At 55.7% G+C, this 20,472-nt stretch overlaps 1 long non-coding RNA gene across 1 annotated transcript; it reads left to right on the top strand.

Annotated features, from left to right (window-relative positions):
* The first annotated feature begins 13,918 nt into the window (after window positions 1-13,918).
* Window positions 13,919-15,259, top strand: LOC133279338 (uncharacterized). Its single transcript, XR_009746847.1, has 3 exons — window positions 13,919-14,163; window positions 14,395-14,779; window positions 14,895-15,259. It is a non-coding gene; the product is annotated as an uncharacterized LOC133279338 (long non-coding RNA).
* The last annotated feature ends 5,213 nt before the right edge of the window (window positions 15,260-20,472 follow it).

Below are 20,472 nucleotides of genomic sequence, written 5' to 3'. Positions count from 1 at the left end.
TTTCTGCAGTTTTCTGACAAAACCTCCAGTAAAAACAGGGCAGTCAGAAATCTTTTTCCAGTGGGGTGGGGAGGGAGTCAGATCTCCTTTCCACAAGAGAAATGTGTATAAACCAGTATTTTTTCTGTCTGTGGGTCCTTACCTCAGTAGCCTTAATAAAGCATGTCTGAAGGGTTTTTTTTCTTCAGCAAAATTATTCCGTACAAATTACGGTTTCTCTCTAAGGTATTACTCTGTCACCAGCTCAATTCAGACTCTCTTTTGCCCATAGTTGCTCACCACTAGCAACAGTTTCAGAGGCTCTTGCTGTCTGTTTTTACTGTTGAAAAGGTTGAAGAGTGGGGTTTTAGAAGTTTTGATGCAGAATACAAACTAATACCTTCCCAAGTTCATCTCTTCCTTGTAGAATTAACAAAAAACATTCATGGATTAAAAGAAATGCTTCTCAAGATTAATCCTATCTGCTTAAATCTCTTTGGATAAAAACCTTTGATTAGGGGAAGGACAAGAAATAGAATCTGCATTTCTTCACGCCAGGTTTGTATTCATCTTAGCAACCGTGATCTGACAGGAATTGTCAGCTGGGTGCAAAGCCATGGGACGTCAGCCCCAACTAGATCATAGTATCTCCAACACATTCTGAATTGAATCTCTTTGAGAATGATGTGATGATTCTTGGTTTGAATTCCTGATACCGTATCTCTGTGAAAGCGAGGATTGAAACACATCTCCAAAAAATAGGGCATCCCTTGGGGAGAAGTGAAATGAACTCATGAAATATTCATACAACATACATATGCATGAGGGGGTTCCGTAGAATGTAAGCTCTGCAAAAGACAGCGGGTTTTGAGCTTTTTAGGAGACGTTTCTGTCTGAATTAGCAACTGTCAGAGTGGCATGGTTGGAAAGATGTCCTGCTGTAGAGGCACGAAGCTTCAGCTCTTCAAACGGTTTAGCTTATCTAAGGATGCAAGTTGAGGCACAATTGTCTTAGAGCTCTCTAAACACAAGGTACCTGCAGAGCTTCTTTGATACTTTGTTCTTGGTTTGATATTTTTGTTCTTTTGATACAGTCTTGTCCTAAAGAGTGCCAGACTCTCTCACTTCGAAGTGTGAGAATTTTGCTTATCTTGGGGAATAAAGAACCCAGGCGATAAATGGTGATAGAAATAATAAGAAAAAATAAATACTGTGCTCTCTTGCAGACAGTGAATAGATGTGTGTTCTATGCAGTGACATTTTTTCCTTGTTCTACTTTCAGAAGCTAATTTTATCCAGCACTGTGTCAATTTTTCAGCCTTTTTTTACAACTCCTGTAGAGTATTTCCCTTAGGTGGCTTCCCCCTGGCACCCATCCTGTGTGCATAGGCACTGCACCCCTTTTCAAGTGCAGTGTTAAGCATTAGCATCTGCTGCCCATTTCTGGCAATCAGCAGCCTCCTGTCACTGGTAAGTGAGAGTTAAGCTGACAGAGGTTTGGAAGAGGATTCTGAGGTGATCAGATTCCTGTTTCAAGGTGCAATTGGAAATGGCACGTTGGATGAGATGCTCTTTTTCTCAGCTTTGCTACCCCATTATGAGGAAAGAAGCCTGATCTTCAGGCTTCTTTCAGCTTCAAATTTTCCAGGTTCAGATTTAGGCTGAACTGATCTTTGATGTTAAACTTTTAAGCTGGTGGTGAGAAAACGGGGAAAGGGAAAGGAGAGAAAGAAAGAAATCTTGTAACATGTCTACTGCTTTCAGCTTTCAACTTCTAAACCTTAATAAATTTAATCAGAGCAAGAAGAGTTCTGGAGAAGTCGAGTGATATGGAAGTACTGGCACAATTCATCCAGTGCAGACAAAAAAACTAACATAGTCATGCAACATCTAGAATATGCCATTCCCTTCTGTGTCTTGTGTTTTACTGAAATGACGTGCTGCCAGCAAGACACCAGGCAGGCTACCTCTCAGGTTTTTTTGGGTCTTAGTATTCTGAAACAAGAATAGGAGAGTTTAAACAAAGCTGACCGTTATCAAAAACTTTTTTAATTTATTCAAAGTCCAGGTTGGATGGGGCTGGAGCAACCTACTTGAAGGTGGCCATCCCCATGGCAGGGGGCTGGAACTTTAAGGTCCCTTCCAATCCAAACCGTTCTACGATGCTACGATTTGTTTTGTGTCTGAGAGAAAGCGTTGTTGTTCCTGGATAAGCTGAGGTTCTTGCGGCACCCAGTGACTCGTAGGGGACTGAATCGTAGCTCTTTCTGATGTGTTTTGTAAGTTTGAGATCTCTTACTGTGTGAAACTTTTGACTATCCAGGAAATGCTGTATTGGACAGTGTGCCTAGACAGCAACTAAGACTTCCATTTCTTAAGCTGAGAGGCTGCAGTGGGTGCTTATGGAGAGGCCTAAGCAGAGGTGTGGCCTCAAAACATGCCTAACTTGACTTTTTCCTTTTCTACCTAGGTATCACATGCCGTTGCAAAGCTAGTATTAGTTAGTTTCCACTGGCAAATCTCAAAGGTTTTGGAAAGGTAAGTGTAAATAGTTCTGTGCTTAATGCTTTTCCTCCTTGCTTTGCAGGAATGCTCAGGGTGGTCCATAGGTGTCATTTTGACATAGGTCCTTGCACCTGAATCATGCCACACAGTCCATTTCAGGGAGCAGAGGCTGCATTGTTGAGGCTGCATTGCCTGTAAGAAGTCTGTAAATGGGAGGGGTGGTAGTGGTAGCAAATGATTTTCAGTCTCGGGAATCGGTATCATGCTGAGAACCCTGTGGGTACATTAAGCTTAAACTTTGAGGTAACAGATTGAGAGTGCTGCATCTGTATTTCCTTACTTTAACAAAGATAACATATGTTCTGTTTCGAGCATATGAGCCATAAATCATAAAGCAGTACTGAACCTATGCCGATGTATCCTTTACGAGTACCTTCACAAGGATGTTTTTGCTCCTTCTGAACATACACTTTTTTTCTGCAAGGTGACTGGCATTTGGCGAGCAGACGAAGATGGTGTGAGAGAACTGAGAAGTGCAGCTCCTTTGTTGCTTGGTCAGTGTCACTGGAACAAAGTCCTCCAACTGATTTCAGAAGAAGGGTTCGGACTCTGCTCAAACGTATATGGGAAGTGTGTCAGGAGGCAGCGCTGTCTGGCAGCCCGTCCAGCAACTACTGGCTCAGAACTAAACATTGTCTGAAAATAGAGACCACATCAGGCTGAGTCATGCTGCCATGCCATTTTTGGCCCTGTAGCCAGCACCTTCATCCAGAGAACATAATGGAGACGAATCTCATGCATGGATATTGTTGCAGCATCTTTGCTAATGGGCTCATTGGGTACCATGCATCCTGTGAAGGCTGTTTTCTGGGGAGTGTGGAGGGTGAGATTCCTGCATAGCAGCTCAGGGTGATTCTGCAGGTTAACTAATGAAATTTAAACAAGAGGAAGTTTGGGAAAGGGTTTACTTTATGACTTTGTAAGTTGTTCTCTAGTTGATCTGGTCATCAGAATTTTGTCTTGGTACGAAGTGACATTATGTGCTCCATAGCACAACTGCAAAGTGCTAGTGGGGAGGATTTACAGCACTGTTACAACAGTGATGCTGCTATTTCTGCATTCATTGAGATATAAACATTCCTCTGCGATGGAAATCACAAAGAGCAAAGCATATTTAATTCTGAGGCTGCTGATAGACAGCTTCATATGCCTAAAGGGTGATAATCTGTCACAGAGTAAATACTTAACTGGATAATAGACTGAAGTCGAAGTGAGACCTAAGGAAGAGAGCTTGATTTTACAAAGGAGACAGAGACAGACAGGAGCCTCACTGCAGTGTATTGTTATGGGCAATGGCTTAGAACTCCTTCAGGAATGTGAATAGGAAATCTGAGCTTCAAAAATAATATTTCAGGGGGAGGAAGAGAGTTGTAGGAAAATGTTCATCAAGGAGTTGGAGGGAAATGTTAATCCATTACTGCGAGAAGTACTGTTTCTGATTTTCAAGTAAATCTCAAAGTTGTGAGTTCTTCTAAGTATCGATCTACCTTACTAGTTCTACAAACTCAGCTTTTAACCTCAGCCCCCAAAATAACCTCAGTATGTTTGAAGCGTGAGGATTAGAGTCATAGAATAGTTAGGGTTGGAAAGGACCTTAAGATCATCAAGTTCCAGTCCCCTGCCATGGGCAGGGACACATCACACTAAACCATGCCACCCAAGGCTCTGTCCAACCTGGCCCTGACCACCGCCAGGGATGGAGCATTCAGAGCTTCTCTGGGCAACCCATTCCACCTCACCACCCTTACAGGAAAGAACTTCATCCTTATATTCAATCTAAACTTCCCCTGTTTAAGTTTTAACCCGTTACCCCTTGTCCTGTCACTATAGTCCCTAATGAAGAGTTCCTCCCCAGCATCCTTACAGGTCCCCTTCAGATACTTCAGATATAGGCCCGCTCCACACAGCCTTCTCTTCTGCAGGCTGAACAGCCCCAACTTTCTCAGCCTATCTTCATACGGGAGGTGCTCCAGTCCCTGCTTGTCCTCGTGGCCTCCTCTGGACTTGTTGCACCCGTACTCTGTCAGATCCTGCCAAGTTACCTATGAAATTAACTAGCACATACATGATGAGGGGGGAAGAATTTTTGCTGGAATAACAGTCTGAAGTCATGCAGATAACGCTGATGGTTGCATGACTGATTCCTGCATTTGTGGCTGGAATATTACAGTTTTCTTTCCTCACATGTTTTTTTCTCCTTGCTTGTGTCTCCAGATAACTCCTTGCATGGGAGGTCTAGCACTGGTTCTTCTGATTCTGCTGGTCCCTCACAGGACCCAGAGAAGGACAGCAGCACACAGAGCACTAAGCATCTCTGGCACAATGCAAGTAGCAGCTGAGAAGCCATGAGTACACAGAACTGCCAAGACCACTTGGTGTCAGGATGTCGTCTCACTTGCCGAAAAGTAAGTGATTTTAGCAGCCAAGGCCCTCTCCATTGAAGAATGACCATTTCCTCATTAGAAATATGGTCATCAAATCCCACTCAGCTCCTTTGTGTCGCATGTTGTGTACAAGGTGCTTGAAACAGCATCCACTCTTTTACAGGAATATTACACGGGAGATCAAAAATTTCTTTTGTGTCTGCTATCCTCCTCTTTTGAAGGGGAAGGAGGCAGAGTTACAATGGGAGTATGCTCCTGTTTAAATCCAGCTTTCTACTAAGTTTCCCCTTCCCTCTTGCTTTAACACATCAGCGTAAGCTAGATGGGTAAAAGTGCACAATTTGCAGTGTGAATCTATCTGCCGTCCTTAGTTCTCGAGGAAGGCTGGATCAGCATGGTTCAGGCAGTCTTTCTAAGGTACTTGTGAGCCTGCTGTTCCTCTGATGAATAAGCTCAGGGTCTATTGGACTCTAACCTGGTTTAGAAAGTAGTTGTATGTGTGTTTTGAGCTGCTAACCTGTGGTTGGCAAATGGCCTCTTCCTTTTAACCATAAAAAAATCAAAGGTCAACATCAGCTGCCCTGCCGGACAAAGTCGAGTACAGGCTGCAGCATATTTCCCTCTCCCGTTATCCTGCAGTCCAGAAAAGCCCTGGCCAGAGCCAGGGCTGGATGCGGTTTGGGAACAGCAGGTGCTGCTGTGCACCTGCGCCAGACCTGGTTCTGCACTGCTGGTGCCCGCAGGCTGCTCCCCTTGCAGACTGAGAGTCTGGTTTTAGACTCGGGCAGAGTTAAGGAGTGCTTCAGCTGCTGCGTCTGAACAGTTCGGAAAACCCAGATGTTACTCTCATTGGTACCGGTTACACAAACAAAACAATCCTGAGCCATTTAGACTTGCACATAGAACACTTCCATGTAGCCACTAAGCCGCTACATTCTTGCCCGCTCTCAGCTGTTGTAGTTCTACTATCCGGAATTTGCCAGCAATTGTTTTAGCAGAAGTCGGCAATGAAATCTGCAGGTGACCAGGACTGGGATTTAACATGAAATCAGTGGGTCATACTCTTCATTCTAATTAGGATTTCCCTGTTCATAGGTAAAGCCTCATCAAAGTTCATATCCTCAGGGGAGTGCATTTTGATTCTAAGACGTCTAAATGAGGTAGGCTGTCCCTGCTCTCGCACCCTGTTATTTCTAATGTCTCTCATTTCCTTCTTTGCCTTTCAGCTGGAGTTTTGTCTGGTCCTTGCTGGGTCTGACTGCAATGGCCTTTGTTACTGGAGCCCTGGGAATGTGGCTATCGCTGTTTCTTTACAGGGCTCAGCTTGTCCAAGGCGCCGTGTCACCGTGCCTCCAAGAGACATGCAATTCACTGTGTCACCGTGCCTCCAAGAGACATGCAACTTCAGGGCAAGACTGCACAAACATGCTGCGAAGGACTCTGCTCTGTGTCATCCCAACAGTAATCCTAAAAGCATGGTACCTCCAGGGCTGTTTGGATTCTGCTCTGTCTGTGGCCAAAGAGCTGCTTCTTATGCAGAACTGCCAAACACTTTGGTCACGGAGGCTAATTTACTGATCACAACTGTACTATACTAAAACTGCTTTACAGACAGTGCCTTGCTGGAAACCACTTAATTCCCATGTTTCTTCCTGCTTCCCCATTCCTCATCTTGTGGTGTGAGAAGAAAAATGGTGGAGGAGCAATGACCCATCTGACAACCGAGCTGAGTTGATGGAGCTCGAGAGCCGATTCACGTTTTGGCTTCTGAGTGCAGGACCTGAGTTTTGAGAGCTGGAGACCTTCCGGTGGCTGTCAGATGGAAACGCCGTGGTTTGTATTGAGTCGGTGTTTCCCGTGAGGAGTGCCCAGCCCAGCCCAGCCCAGTGCAGGGGCAGGCAGCAGGGAGGCCTTGGGGATGCTCTGAAGACACCTCTGAGACGAGAGGACAGTGAACAGCCAGAGCCAGGTGGGCTGACCCATCACCAAGTGCCCCCCTCTGACTGCAGATGCTCCCCATGGTGCTGCAGCAGCCTTTTTGCAGAGGGTCTTGTACAGACAAGTGCCTTGGTAATGACAACCGGAGGAGTCTTTACACTCCTGAGCAGAGGTGGATGGGCTAAACAACGCACCTACGGTGCTCCCCGAGCAAAGGGATGGCAGCGGCATCCTCTGTATGGCTGGGAGAGGGCAGGGGGGGAAGCAGGGGGCAAGGCAGAGGCAGGATGGGGGAGCCGCACGCCGCCCGTGCCAGAGCTCCTGCCCTTGCATGACGGTTTCCTTTCAGTCAGCTGCAGCTCCCCCAGAATCTGACCCCGAAAGGCTCCCTTGAGCAGTCCCCCTTGAGGACCTGAGCCAGCCCCAGTGATACAGCTGTGCCCACTGCATGGCAGCACGTGCCATGGGGAACGGGGAAACCACTGGGCTGGAGATGGTGCCCTGCCTCCCACAGAGAGAGCGTGAGGGACCCTTGCAAAGCCCCTCTGAAACTGCAGCACACCAGCAGCATCCTCCTCTGCCCCCAGCTCTCACCAGAAAGACCTGAAGGGACATGAGGGCTGCACGTTTCAATACAACACATTTGTCACCAGCAAGGGCAACCTTGATTCCAATGGGTGCCAGTGCTGGGCTGTCCCCCTGAGAGCTCAGGAGGAGCCTGTGATGCCCTTACTAGCTGTAAGGAGCAAAGCTTGCTCTGCCTGCGTTAAAACCCAGTCCAGTTCTGAGCACAGATTTCCCCTAAATCTCAGGTGCGGCGCTTGGCAGCTGCTGAGATCAGAAACCTGGTGGTTTGCACTCGGTTTGTTATTTTCCGTGGGCGTTCCCTGTGTGCCCCTGCTACCTCTCTGGGAAGTACGCTGAAAGTGTGGCTGCAAGAGCTCTCTAAGACTCGATGTGGACTTTCAGCAAGCGGGCATTCTTTACCGGACTAGATTCCGTTCGCGGCCCAGGCAGGGTCCGCGCTCGACCGGCGGCGCGGGGACAAAGGGAAAGGGCAGGAGGGGGGGCTGAGCTGCGGGGCTGCTCCCCGCCGCGGGCCCGGCGCCCCGGCTTTTCGCGTCCCCGAACCCAGGCTCCACAACTCCTCCTTCCCCGCACCCGTCCCGCCCTCTCGCCCCTGGCGCAGCCCCCTTGCTCCTCCGTGCAGGCTCCCCCCAGCAGCGGGCAGTCCCACTCGCCCTCCCCAGGGCAGGCCCTCCCCCCCACCCCTCCGCCCCTGTCCCGGTACTGCCCTGTCCTCTCCCCACCGTCAGGGCCTGCAGAGCCCCCGGCTCTCCTCCTCACAGCAAGGGAAGTAGCAGCCTCCCCCTCCCGGCCCGCCCTCCAGGGTACGGGAGGTGAAGGTGGGAGTGAGGAGGGGAGGCGGGACTGGGGCACCTCAGGTCCTCACAGGAAGGTGCGCGAACGGGGCGAGTCACCCCAGGCCCGAAGTACCGCTTCCAGACGGGCTCCGTCCTCCGCCGCTTCTCTGTGCCTGACAAACATCCCCCTCACACCAGAGACTTCTCCGCACACAACCCCCTCACCGCGGGGAGCGAAGCCGCTGCTCCCTTCTGCACTCTCCGCGCCGGGCAGAGCGAGCTGCAAGAGCGGCGCGGGGTGGCGGGGCGGCAGGCGAGCAGCGTCGTTGCCAAATCCCACTTCCCTGCCGGGACGGGGGCAGCGGAGGAAAGCCCTCCCCCGCCACGCCGGCCCTCCGCACCCCTACCCCGGCTGCCCTGGCAGCGACCGCCGGCAGGCTCTCCTCCCGCCCTCGGCCTAGTTCCCTCAGCTCCCGGCTGGGCAGCAGAGCTGCAGGGGAGCTACGATTTCCCCTTTCCTCCCGCGCACATACACCCCACCGGCCCCCCGCACCTTCCCCGAGCAGGCGCCCCTTTCCCCATAGCAGGCCCCGGTCCCTCAGAGTCCCGCCGGCCTCCTCTCCCCGACACCGGATCGGCTCTCCCCGCGCCGGCCGCCAACTTGCTAGTTGTCTCCGCAGTAGCAAGGCGGACTGGAACTTCGTCATTCCCCCCACCTTTGCCCGCGGAGGGAGTCCCGGCGGCGGCGGGGAAGGCGCGGCTCCTGGTGCTCCGAGAGCCCGAGGCGGCGGCGAGTGGCCCTCGGCCCTTCCGCAACGCGCCCCCCGGCGGTCTGGCTCCGCGCCGGCCGCCGCCGCAGCACGCGGGGTCCCGGACAGCGGCGGGCGGGCGGGCGGGCGGCCGGATCCCCCTACCGCCCTTCTCTTCACCCCGCCCGCAAGGAATTTCACTGCACTCCACACCCCAAAGTGACCACACTCTATTATAATGCAGAATTTATTAAACAAGCACACTGAAAACAATAAACACACTAAAAGCAAGCATACTAATGTGAATTAGGTAAATATCTCTATTGAATGAGTATAATAAGACCAGAGATATATGAGTACTGGAGAAAGTTAGCAATGCATCAGATCATTACTGCATAGAAAGAACAGAGATGAAGAAGAAATACAGCGTAGGGCAGCCCCGAGCGCTCCTGCGCGCCCCTGTGGAAGCCGCGGTTGCCGACGGGTCCATTTTCAGCAGCACGCACGGGAGCTGCGTGAGCATCCTCCTCTGCCCCCAGCTCTCACCAGAAAGACCTGAAGGGACATGAGGGCTGCACGTTTCAATACAACACATTTGTCACCAGCAAGGGCAACCTTGATTCCAATGGGTGCCAGTGCTGGGCTGTCCCCCTGAGAGCTCAGGAGGAGCCTGTGATGCCCTTACTAGCTGTAAGGAGCAAAGCTTGCTCTGCCTGCGTTAAAACCCAGTCCAGTTCTGAGCACAGATTTCCCCTAAATCTCAGGTGCGGCGCTTGGCAGCTGCTGAGATCAGAAACCTGGTGGTTTGCACTCGGTTTGTTATTTTCCGTGGGCGTTCCCTGTGTGCCCCTGCTACCTCTCTGGGAAGTACGCTGAAAGTGTGGCTGCAAGAGCTCTCTAAGACTCGATGTGGACTTTTAGCAAGCGGGCATTCTTTACCGCAGCGCTGGCCGCAAGGGGCCACCCTGCACATCCCCGCTGCCGAGTGTTGTGGGGGCGACCACGACGTGGCCCCTGCTCAGTCCTGAGGAGCAGGGCGGGCTTTGGCCGCCCCACCAGCCCTCTCCCTCTCCGGCGAGGTGAGGCCGTGCAGACAGCCCTGCCCTCCTCAGCTGGGCTGCAGGGTCCGCACGGCAGGGCCGTGGCACGGGAGATGCTCAGGGGAACCGTGTTCTTGTGCGGTCCCTGGCATCGTCCGTGCCATGGTGCCTGCCCGGCAGGACACAGCAGGGCTCTGGAAGCTGCAGGCACAGAGGCGAGGGTGGGCTAAGGACAGGGGTGGCCCAGGGAGGCTGGCTGTCAGGGGCACGGGTGGCACAGGGCTGTCAGTAGAAGGCGGCTGGAACGGCGGGGCCGGTGGAACAGGGCCACGAGCTGTAGAACGCGGCGACTGCCGAGGTCCCTGGGCGCGGCTCCCGCAGCGCGTGCCGGGCCGGTGGCCGTTGCAGAGGAGACGGAGAGCGATGGCGCTGCCGGGCCGGTGGCGCTGCCCTCGGCGCTGGCCGTCGGCGCTGCCAGTGGCGCTGTTGGTGGCGGTCACCAGCCTGCTGCAGGGATCGCTGCTGGGAGCGGCGCTGGGCTTGGGGGGTGCCTGGTGGGCGCTGCGGTCCCGCCCGCCCGCCAGGCGCCTTCTGCCCCTGCGCTCTCCCCCACGGTGGCTGCCCCCCAGGCCCTGTCCCCCACTGCGGCTGCCCCCGTACAGGCCCAGAGCCAGCCTGATCGCCCGCTTTCCCACCGCCTGGGACGTGATGGCTTGGCGCCTGCGGAGGAAAATGGCCAGTACCAGCGGGCCGGCCACTGTGATCGGCCGAGGTGTGAGCACCTCGACCCGCGGCAACTGCCTTGGGTGAGCGAGGGAGTAGGATGTGCGTGGGATAAGGACACGGGTGGCCCAGGGAAACGGGTGGGATGAGGACACGGGTGGCAGTAGGACACTCCTTGTCAGGGGCACAGGGACCCTGGGTGTCAGGGATGAAGGTGGCAGGGGGACACGGGTGGGATACAGAGACAGGTGGCACAGGGACATAGGTTGTGAGGGCTGCAGGTGGCACAGGGCACGGGTGAGAGGAGGACACGGGTGGCCTAGCGATGGCCATAGTGCTGCCCTTGGCGCTGCCCTGCGTGGTGCTGCAGGGATCGCTGCTGGGAGCAGGGGCTCCTGGTGTGCAATGCGACCCTACCAGCCCGCATCGCTCCTGTCTTCGTGTGGCCCGCACGGCAAAACGGCCTCTACAGTGGCCCAACCGCAGACACCATCCGTGCTGAGAGACCCCGTCGCGCTGCTACTGCTTCTGGTGAGCTTGGGAGGAGGATGGGATCGGATCTTCCTGCCACTAACAGTGCTGTGACCATTGTGCCCCAGCAGAGCTCCACCGCAGACCGTGCGCCACCGGCACCCGCTCCCGCAGGACCAGAGCCCTGAGGCCATTTCCGCCCGGGTACGCCAGGACAGTCAGATGCCCAGGGGCTCCCCGTGGGCCCAACGCCCAGCAGCGCTCCGCAGCCCACGGCCCAGCGCTCTTTTCCTGTCCCCACTTTGCCCTGGCCGGTCTGCAGGGGGGACACATCCAGGGGAAAGGAAAGGGCAAAATCCCTTTGCTGTGCTGGCACCTTTCCAGCTGGAGGCAGCAGCACGTGTGGGAGCCCTGCGTTCCCACTTTGACACGGGTCTCCTCAGCACCTGCTGAGCTGTACTAAAACACTGCTCACATCCTGGGCTGGGCTTGCAGATGTGAGAGTGGGATGTAGTCGTGGCTAATGGAGCTCTGCAGCTGTGCAGGGAAAGGTTTTACCCAGGGTGGGTCAGTAGGGAAGGGTTTGCTCTGAGGTCACTTGCCTCAGAGCCTGGAGGCCGCTTGCTCCCAGAGTGAATTCAGTTTGGGGTGCTCAGACTTTGCCCTCCATGGACATTGCGGAGGGGTGTTGAGCAGCGTTGAAGTAAGAGAGGTTCCGGGCTCGGCAGCCAGCACCAGGGAGATGGGATTTACTCTGTGGTGAGCAGGAGGAAGGGAGGCTGTGCTCCCCTGAACCAAATGAGTTACTCCTGGTCTCTTTGCACATTCCAATAGAAGAGGATGTGCGTGAGGGAGACCCTGGAGTCCGGCGCTGGATCCTACCGGGAGGTGCCACATCGGACGGGAAGGTAATGTAGCGCTCAGCCAGCCAGTGCCTGCTTGTCAATGCCAGCCAGGAAGAAAGCAGTCACCTTCCCAGCTGACCCGGTGCCCAAGGCCTGCTCTCCACCAGAGCCGGGCTATTCCAGGCCCGTGAGACATGGCTGCTGGGTCACCCAGCGGTGGGGAAGCCCCTTTGTTGTGTCCATCAGCATCCCCGCTGCCTCGTTCCACTGCCGTGCTGGCGGCAGCGCTGAGCGGCACCATCCCCGCCCTGCCCCAGGCCGGGTTGGAGCTTGAAGGGCTCAGACGGCTGCAGCGGTGACGTTGCCGTGTGGCACTGGCATGTCCTGTCCCAGCCTGGCGCTGACCCTGACTGGCTCTCTCCCACTCGCACAGGGAACGGGAATCGCGGCGACGGGAAGAGAGCACCCCGGGGACAGCGAACAAGGCCGTGCAGACCAAGGAAGGTGAGTGTAGGTGGGGCCCAGCTCTGTGCCGGATTGGATGGGCCACCGATGCGGGCCTGCTCCGATGCCAGGCGGAGCTCATGCCAACACTTCCTCAGCTGAAAGAGAGAGGAAACCGCGCGTGCCCATTGCGGAGAGGGCCCCGTGGCACAGCGCGCGATGTGGCCACGTGCGGCACCTTGTGTGGTTTGTGGTTCGGGAGGGCGGCGTGCAAGGAGCGTCCGTGGTGGTGGGAAGGGGCCGCTGGCCCGTGGAGCCCCAGCAGGCTCTTGTGAGAGCTTCCCCACGGATCTCTTGTGGCCAAGCTGCTGCCCCGGGGCATCGCAGCCCTGTGCTCAGCTTAAGGCCGTGTCCCTGGCTCTGCCCTCCGGGATGGGCATCCAGAGAGCAGTGAGAAGGGACAACCCCCTTGGTGCAGGCCAAACGCCTCTGCTGGGAGCTGCTCCTGACTTGTCTCCTCCTGTAGCTGTCGAGAGGACTGAGGAAGAGCGGCAGCAGTCCCCGAGCCCACCACCTTCGCTGGGGAAAGGAAGACCACGCAGGAGGAGCATCTGCCTGCTGGTGCCTGGCGAGATCCACCCACTGGTGCTGGTAGGTCGCTGTCTCGCAGCCTCTTTTGCCCTCCTCTGGGCTAGAATGTGCTCAGTGCAGTTCCTGCAGGGCGGGGGGCAGGCTGACGTGCCTGCCTTGGGGCAGGAGGTCTCGGCCTTGGCTGGGTGGGAAGTGAGGCTCTCCCCTGCCCCAGTGTGTGGTGACCGTGCGTGACTGCTGCCGCTGCTGGCGCAGGTACTGGCCTGGGCAAGGTTGCCGTGGCCTCAGCCCCAAGCCGATGCCAAAATGAATGGGGTCCAGAGCTCTGCGCGGGCTGTGGCAGAACCACGGCTTCATGGCTCTGGCGCAGGCCTGCTTCCACACCTCCTTCAGAGCGGCTCTGCCGGCTGCCCTGAGAAGGAACTAAGCTACTGCTCTCTCTTGGCAGTTCCCGGAGCTTAACCCACAATACTCCGGCACCGGGATGACCCTGGAGGAGGAGGGGGAGGCAGCGTGGCAGCTGTCTCGATGGCTCTTGGGACTTAAGGCTGGTAAGGGCAGACTGGGAACGCGAAGGGCACGGCAAGGGGGAGAAAGCCATGGCCTGGGCTGGCAGGGCAGCGGGAAGCTGCTGGGCCAGTGCCGCCTGGTCCTCGGCTCTGATGCTCTTAGAGACTCGTGAAGAGCCCGGAGGGAGACCTCGTGTCCTGCAGTCCCCAGGGTGATGGGCGAGGTTGCCCAGGGCCGGAGCTGCGAGCTGTTCATACTGGGAGGGTTTCATAAGGGGTAGTCCTATGCGGCAGAGCCCTGCCGTGCAAAGGGAAGGTGCTTCCATCACTCGCTGCCCCAGTCCCCAGCCCTGCGGGGTGGAGGGGAATCTGAAATGCCGCTCCTTGCCCTCTCTGGATGCACTGGATGCGTCGGCTCCTGCGGGTGCTGCAAGCTCCCTAAAGCCAGGCTCTTCCTGCTCTGCCGACCCCGGCTCACGGCGGTGTGTTGCTTTCCAGGGACTCCTGCGCCCTTCTCTGGCCAGCACCCCTCAAGCCTTGGACGAGACGCTGCTTCCTCTGGTAAGGATGGAGTTGGTGCTTCAGGCTTGAGGAGCTGATGGGTCGTGTTGTTCCCTTGGGCTGGGGGATGGCGGAAGGGTCAGGCTGTGCCCTAGGAGCCAGCCCGGGTGGTAGCTACTGGGCTCCAGGGATGCAAAACCTTCCATTCCCCCAGGGATAGGGATGGTGGTAGGCCCGGTGCCAGCCCAGAGTGCGGCTGCAGAGACCTGAGCAACATTTGTGCTTCTCTAGGTTCGTCCACCCGCGCAAGATGGAAGGACAGAGCCTGCAAGCGGCACAAGGCATGGATCCATCATTTCTGCAATAAGTAACGGCCAGTGCCGCTGGCCCCCAGCCGTGGGGCTCCGGTCCAGAGCAGCCCTGAGGCGGCCCCGGAGTGACAGGGCCAGGCCCCGTTTCTGCTGCTAGCAAGAAGCCGTGCTGGGTGGCAGCGCCTGGCGTGGGACAGGGGAGCCCTTCCTGCTGGAAGAGTGCCCCAGCCAGGGCTCATGAGCCTCTGGGCATCTGTGCAGCGTTTCCATCCTGGCTCTATTTTGCCACGTTCCCTAAGGTGTAACCTTTTGCTCCAGCCCTGGCAGTCTCTCCCCTCCCTTCTTATGCCCTTTCCCATGTTGGGGTGCTCTGGAGCCACTGAGGAGTCCAGAGCTGACTGGGCTCCTCCCCCTCCCCAAATCCCAAATGTTTTTCATTTGTGGCTCATCCCCACCCGTTTGGGATTTACCAGCTCCCAGGAGCTGCGGTGCTGTCTCCCCTGACGCCGTTCAGCGGGAGCGGGGCAGAGGCTGCTGGAGCCAGGGGTCCCCTGAGAGCTGCTCTCCCCTGCCCCGGGGGTCCTCACCACCCCCAGGACGGCTTTGCTGCTGGGTCTTGTACTCGCTGAGCCTTGTGTGTGTTGGGTGCAGTCGAAATTACCCAAAACCCCACAAATACTGAAACGTTCTTTAATGAAATCACACTTTGTTTTTATATTGGAGCTGTTACAGCACCTCCTGCCTTCTAAACTGCAATGTACATGGCTGTGACTAAACCTGTTCTCTTTGGGTTTTTTTCTTCCCGAAGGAGGAGGACCACAGAGATGCCGAGTGGCCTTTTGGACAACCAGCGTCAAAACAGCGCCATCACTGATCATTTTTGAAGACTGTTCTTGTTCTCTCTTTGTTCTACAGTTGTTCTAATATTCTTGTTTAATATACTGTTCTTGTTCTTATACTCTAGTTGTTTTGGTTTTTTATTGTAGCTTTGTGTTGTTATACTGTTGTTCTGTTGTTGTAACAATAGTAAACTAGTATTTTTACCATAATTTTACTATCATTTTCTCATTTTTTTACTGTCAATATATAATTTCCACCCCTCCTACTACATCCCCCACCCCCTGTTTTTATGTCCCCCACTTAAAATAAACAGACTATGTTCACATCTGCCTTCCCTGTGTTTGATTTCTGGGCCAGGGCACAGGTGCCGCTTTCCAGCACCCTCTGCTTGAGCCATCCCTAAGTGTCCCCTCCGCCTGAAGATGCTCCCCATGGTGCTGCTGTACCCAGTCTGCAGAAGGTCAAGGACAGAGAAGTGCCTTGGCAACGGCAACCACAGGAGTCCTTACGCCTTGAGCAGAGGTGGATGGGCTGAACAAAGCACCTATGGTGCTCGCCAAGCAAAGGGATGGCAGTGGCATCCTCTGTATGGCTGGGAGAGGGCAGGTGGGGAAGCTGGCTGGGGGCAAGGTACAAGCAGGATGGGGCAGCCGCAGGCTGCACATGCCAGAGCTCCTGCCCTTGCCTGACCTTTTCCTTTCAGTCACCTGAAATAGTTCAGGGGATGGTTCCCCTGATGGTGCACCTGGGCTGTCCCCATGGCGATGGCTGTGTCCCCCTTCTTCTCCCATCCCTGCCATCATTAGGTGTGTGCTTGTGGCTTCTGCAGCCTATTGGCTCATTTTGCCACGTCAGGTGATGCCACCTTGGGCCGGCACTGCCACCCCTGCTTTCACCTGCTCCTTTGGTCCCCAGATAAATCTGGGCTGGGGACGTCCACTCTGGCTAATAGCCTCTTCCGGACAGACACGCGCAGAGGCCGCAAGCTGCTGAACGCTGAAGGTGAGGAGGGGAACAGTGCCAGGGATGGGGTATCCTGGCTGTGCGGGATTTGGCAGAGTCCCGTGCTGCTCGTGAAGGGGCAGGAGGAGCCCCCTTCCCAGCGGGCTCCTCCAGGTCTCCGATGTTGCCTGCAGCATGCTGCCAGCTGCCCACAGGTGCTGGGGATGGCTCCACAGCAGCAGGGACCCCCCCCCCCCCCCCCCGCCTGGCACAGGCACACTCACAGGGGCTTTGGCCTCACTGGGGAAACAAGAGCCAGCTGCTGGGACTCACAGAGAAGGCAGCTCCCCCCAGGAGCACAGGAAAATGAAGTGCTGTGGAGCATCTTCAAGGTGCAAGTGACTGGTATCATTTTCTCCTCTTTGTCGTCCCCCAAACCCCCCCAATAAGCATCACTGCATCTTTTGCTTTTTTAAGGAAAATGTATTTTTGTGAAAATAGACATGAGCATAATAAAATGGGATATTAAATAAAAACATACCATATCACCAACACTCTGGACGCTCTGCTGGCATCATCCACGTACCTCAGGGAACTGTCCTCAAAACAAGTACCCCACTGAAATATGCAAAGAAAGAAACGCGGAAAAGGATAGAAACCACATAGTACAAACACTCTCCGTGGCTTAGAAAGGGAGGTGTCTGAACTGAAGGAACACATCATCTCACACGAAAATAGCTGCAATCTCTCCATCCCCAGCTCTGTTTTCTAAATGCTCCAACTCAGGAGCAGCCCATTGAAACAGACAAAGAAAACTGTGACCAAGGCAGACACCAACCGCCCAAAAAAAAAAAAAAAAAAAGAGACAAATAATAAAGAACTAAATAAGGCGGAGTCCCCAGCCAGTGTGCAGTCAAGGTGAACCACAGGAGCAGCTTCCAGCAGCCCGCTCGCTCCACAGGCAGAGGTACGGACCCCTTCAGGGCATCGCTCCTCCCTGCACGGGAGTCCTAGTGCCGAACGGGACTGAGGCAGTGTGGGATGCTCCTAGGCACAGCTGCCTATCTACAGGTTGACAGAACAAATAACTCACTCCTCAGCCCAGAGACAGCAAAGAGGATTCACGGGAACAGAGAAGTGCAGATTTTCTGTGCAGGAAGTGAAGGAGTTGACACAACCTCCTCTGGACCAGAGAAATACCAGAGTGTGGAGGACAAGGGGTCTCTTCCTCCAGGGCCGGGGCTTTGCTGGGAAAAGCCATTCAGCAAACTTACAGCCGGAATGGAAGTCCGAATTTAAAGCATTTCCAGGCAAGCGGTGCACTGAGGGCTGCCACGGGCAGGACGCACTACTGTGGCGGTAGCTGTGTCCTAGAGCTGAGGCCTCGCACACCCCGGTGCCATGACGCTGTGCTCAGAGCCACTGCCACACTGGCTGGGCACCCACGGCCGCGCTCTCAGCAGAGATCGCAGCTCACAGACCCACTGAAGAGTTTTCTCTCTTCAACGTACATTTGTCCCCTGTGAAAACACTCGAGTCCCCTTATTGCAGGGGGCTTCTCCTGGATTGGCAGTCTCTGTGGGGACTGCACAGCCAATCTTTACAGAACAACAAATCTCTTATTAACTTCTCTTACGGGACCCGAGTGTTTTCAAGAGCTCTTTTCCTCTGAAGAAGAAGCCTCTCCTCTTTTCACTCTGAGTAGGTACATGACTGCCTCTGAGAACAGCCAGCAACGCCTGCTCTGGGCACTGCTCGCCCAGGCTCAAGGCAGCAGGGTGGTAGAGGAGGGGGAGTTGGTGAGCAGTTGCTCTGCTCAACACCTGGATTTAACTGAGTGGGAAAAAGAGAAAACAAGAGCAAAAGGCACAAATTAGAGCTGATGAAGGACATCACAGCAACAGACGCCTCATCCGGAGAGCCCTGCCTTCTCCCCACCAGCTGCCCCTCACCCTGCACGCCTCAACCCCTCTATGCTGCTGCAGACCCAGTTAGGAAGTTTCCAGGGGATTTAAACTTTCTTGTACCCATGCCCCAGACACTGCCTGAGCTCAGACATTCTGAAATGCCTTAACTTTGGGTCAGGGACACGAGAGCAGAAAAGCCCCACTGAGGACATGGTGAAAGATGCTGGAAAAGAAGCACCTCCTGAGAGCACAGGTGAATGGCTCCTGATGCATCCACGTATAGCTCCCTGGGCCAGGGGTCATGGTGGACTCCCAGCACACTCTGGGGCGGAGGGCAGGGCATTAAAAACAACCTCCTAAGAACAAGGGCTGTGCAAGACCTTCAGAACTTCAAGGACGCTCGCTAAGTTGGGAGGCTTCTGCAACGGTGGCCATGAAGAGAAATTCAACGCCTTGCAGGGCTTCTATCAGATCTCGTCACAGGAGAGGCAGAGAGCAAAGTCTGATGCTCTGCAGTGGCCCAAATAAGAGAGAAGCTCATGATGGAGGAGGACACGGAGAAGTCTTGGATCAAGTGGCATACAGCAAACGACATGTGCTCCTAAGTCACCCGAGCATTTGGGAATGTTAACTGGACTCCACAGTCCCAAGTAACAAGCTGTACACTGCTCCTTTTGGAAAGAGCTTTTAGAAATCAGAAAGCGAAGTGGCCCTGGGCTCAGTTTCCTCTTCACAAGATGCAAATGGCAGGTCAGTTCCAGCAGCAGCCTTCTCCCTATGATCTCCTCTCACTGGGTTTAGGTGCCTGGACAGGGACCATTTCTGACCTGCCAGGGCAAACTTTCTCAAGACGCTGCGAAGTTTAGCAGGGAAGAGGCTCTGGGTTTCTGAGGCCTTGGAGACCACTTGTCCCACTGCCTTCTCTTCCACACAGCTTTCACAAACCAGCGTCTTCCAAGCTCCCAGCTGTATATCTGTTGGTGTTACCCAAAACACGAGAGTGGCTGGAGCTGTTTCAAGGAAAAGCCTTCTTCAGGAAACCTTCTGCCCTCATCACCAATCTGCTTGCGTCCCGCCAAGTCGGGGAGTGCACCGACAGGGAAGACGCTAGTGACTGTAGGCGGAGGCCGCGGAGCCATGCGCGGGCGGAGCGAGCCCCTCCGCACCCGCTGCCAGCTCCTTTTGCTTTAAACCTAGCAGCGAGAGACACATGGAGCCGCACTGCGCGCCGGGTCGGGCCGGACTAGATTCCGTTCGCGGCCCAGGCAGGGTCCGCGCTCGACCGGCGGCGCGGGGACAAAGGGAAAGGGCAGGAGGGGGGGGCTGAGCTGCGGGGCTGCTCCCCGCCGCGGGCCCGGCGCCCCGGCTTTTCGCGTCCCCGAACCCAGGCTCCACAACTCCTCCTTCCCCGCACCCGTCCCGCCCTCTCGCCCCTGGCGCAGCCCCCTTGCTCCTCCGTGCAGGCTCCCCCCAGCAGCGGGCAGTCCCACTCGCCCTCCCCAGGGCAGGCCCTCCCCCCCACCCCTCCGCCCCTGTCCCGGTACTGCCCTGTCCTCTCCCCACCGTCAGGGCCTGCAGAGCCCCCGGCTCTCCTCCTCACAGCAAGGGAAGTAGCAGCCTCCCCCTCCCGGCCCGCCCTCCAGGGTACGGGAGGTGAAGGTGGGAGTGAGGAGGGGAGGCGGGACTGGGGCACCTCAGGTCCTCACAGGAAGGTGCGCGAACGGGGCGAGTCACCCCAGGCCCGAAGTACCGCTTCCAGACGGGCTCCGTCCTCCGCCGCTTCTCTGTGCCTGACAAACATCCCCCTCACACCAGAGACTTCTGCGCACACAACCCCCTCACCGCGGGGAGCGAAGCCGCGGCTCCCTTCTGCACTCTCCGCGCCGGGCAGAGCGAGCTGCAAGAGCGGCGCGGGGTGGCGGGGCGGCAGGCGAGCAGCGTCGTTGCCAAATCCCACTTCCCTGCCGGGACGGGGGCAGCGGAGGAAAGGCCTCCCCCGCCACGCCGGCCCTCCGCACCCCTACCCCGGCTGCCCTGGCAGCGACCGCCGGCAGGCTCTCCTCCCGCCCTCGGCCTAGTTCCCTCAGCTCCCGGCTGGGCAGCAGAGCTGCAGGGGAGCTACGATTTCCCCTTTCCTCCCGCGCACATACACCCCACCGGCCCCCCGCACCTTCCCCGAGCAGGCGCCCCTTTCCCCATAGCAGGCCCCGGTCCCTCAGAGTCCCGCCGGCCTCCTCTCCCCGACACCGGATCGGCTCTCCCCGCGCCGGCCGCCAACTTGCTAGTTGTCTCCGCAGTAGCAAGGCGGACTGGAACTTCGTCATTCCCCCCACCTTTGCCCGCGGAGGGAGTCCCGGCGGCGGCGGGGA

This window comes from Pezoporus flaviventris, unplaced genomic scaffold (assembly GCF_033815535.1).
Source record: "Pezoporus flaviventris isolate CSIRO_AGI_PZ_B2104156 unplaced genomic scaffold, CSIRO_AGI_Pfla_v1 ptg000073l, whole genome shotgun sequence".
Taxonomy (NCBI): Eukaryota; Metazoa; Chordata; class Aves; order Psittaciformes; family Psittacidae; genus Pezoporus; species Pezoporus flaviventris.
This window is presented reverse-complemented; position numbering and strand designations above follow the sequence as displayed.